Here is a 2,365-nt window from a genome sequence, read left to right as displayed (position 1 = left end):
GGCAGGCACAGCTGGGGCCCATGCGGGTGCTCATGGCTACTCCTTTCGTTTGGAGGAAGTGGGAGGATTGGAAAGAGTTGTTCAGGGTGAGGACCAGTTCAGTCAGTCGAAGGAGGGTGTCAGTGGAAGGGTACTGGTCGGTACGGTGGGAAAGGAAGGAGCGGAGGGCTTTGAGTCCTTCGTGATGGGGGATGGAGGTGTACAGGGACTGGATGTCCATGGTGAAAATAAGGTGTTGGGGACCGGGGAAGCGAAAATCATGGAGCAGGTGGAGGGCATGTCTGTAGGCAGGTGCTGAGGGAGGAGATATGGCTGTGGTAGCGAGTCTGTTTGAGAATGTGGCTGAAGAGCTTCTGTGCAGAGGAGATGACCTGGGGGGTGCAGTGAGAGAGGGACTCACTGTAATATAAAGGAAGACTGCAAGAGTTTCTTTAGATATATAAAGGGCAAAAGACAGCAAAAGCGGGGGAGAAGTGGACATTGAGCCAATGGAAAATGACACTAGTAAGCTAGTAGTGGGGAACACGGAAATGGCTGATGAACAGAATAATTACTTTGCATACGTCTTCACTTTGGAAGACACATTTCCGAAAAATTCACAGGAGTGAGGGGGCAGAGCTGAGTATTTTGGCCATACCAAGGTGAAAGTGCTAGAAAAGCTGAATGGCCTGAAGTTGGATTAATATCGCAGGCCAAATGGACTACTCCCCAGAACTCTAAGGGAGGTAGGTAAAGAGATGATGGAGGCATGAATGGGGATCATTCAACAGTAACCAGAATCAGAGAGGTTTCCAAAGGACTGCAAAATCGCTAACGCAACACCTCTGCTCAAAAAGGAAGGTACAAGATGGAAAATTACAAATGAGCCTAATCTTGATTGTGGATAAGATCCTAGAATTTATAGTGAAGCATAAGATTTCTGAATATTTAGAAGCGTAAGGTAACATAGAGCAAAGTCAGCATGATTTAACCAAGGGGAGGTCAAACCTGAAAAATCTGCTAGATCAAGGAAAGCCAATGAATGATATCAACCCGGACTTCAAGAAGGTCTTTGACAAGGTGCCACACAGGAGGCTATTGGATAAGCTAAGGGCCCATAATATTACAGGCAAGGTGCTGGCCTGGATAGAAACGTGGTTGTCTGGCACGCAAGAAGAGAATGAGGTTCTTCTCAGAATGGAAGTAGTGAGGAAAGAGATCATTCTGAGACTGGTACTGTTGAGAACAGAAGCGTCTCAAACAGTCAGGGCAAGCAGGGACAAAATAGGACTAATAAATTAAACTGCATTTACTTCAAAGCAAGGAGCCTAACAGGTATTAGACAGGATAGATCGAGTGAATCCTTAGAAGAGTACATAGAACATAGAACATAGAACAGTACAGCACAGAACAGGCCCTTCAGCCCACGATGTTGTGCCGACCACTGATCCTCATATATGCACCCTCAAATTTCTGTGACCATATGTATGTCGAGGAGTCTCTTAAATGTCCCCAATGACCCTGCCTCCACAACTGCTGCTGGCAACACATTGCATGCTCTCACAACTCTCTGTGTAAAGAACCCACCTTTCCTCCAACCAGCTTAAAACTATGACCCCTCGTGTTTGTCATTTCTGCCCTGGGAAATAGTCTCTGGCTATCGACTCTATCTATGCCTCTCATTATCTTGTATACCTCAATTAGGTCCCCTCTTCTCCTCCTTTTCTCCAATGAAAAAAGTCCGAGCTCAGTCAACCTCTCCTCATAAGATAAGCCCTCCAGTCCAGGCAGCATCCTGGTAAACCTCCTCTGAACCCGCTCCAAAGCATCCACATCTTTCTTATAATAGGATAACCAGAACTGGACGCAGTATTCCAAGTGCGGTCTAACCAAAGCTTTATAGAGCTGCAACAAGATCTCACGACTCTTAAACTCAATACCCCTGTTAATGAAATCCAAAACACCATATGCTTCCTTAACAACCCTGTCCACTTGGGTGGCCATTTTAAGGGATCTATGTACCTGCACCACAAGATCCCTCTGTTCCTCCACACTGCCAAGAATCCTATCCTTAATCCTGTACTCAGCTTTCAAATTCGACCTTCCAAAATGCATCACCTCGCATTTATCGAGGTTGAACTCCATCTGCCACCTCTCAGCCCATCTCTGCATCCTGTCAATGTCCCGCTGCAGCCTACAACAGCCCTCAATACTGTCAACGACACCTCCAACCTTTGTGTCGTCTGCAAACTTGCTGACCCATCCTTCAATCCCCTCATCCAAGTCATTAATAAAAATTACAAACAATAGAGCCCCAAGGACAGAGCCCTGTGGAACACCACTCACAACAGACTTCCAGGCAGAATATTTTTCTTCTACTACCACT

This window comes from Chiloscyllium plagiosum, chromosome 27 (genome assembly GCF_004010195.1).
Source record: "Chiloscyllium plagiosum isolate BGI_BamShark_2017 chromosome 27, ASM401019v2, whole genome shotgun sequence".
NCBI lineage: Eukaryota > Metazoa > Chordata > Chondrichthyes > Orectolobiformes > Hemiscylliidae > Chiloscyllium > Chiloscyllium plagiosum.
This window is presented reverse-complemented; position numbering follows the sequence as displayed.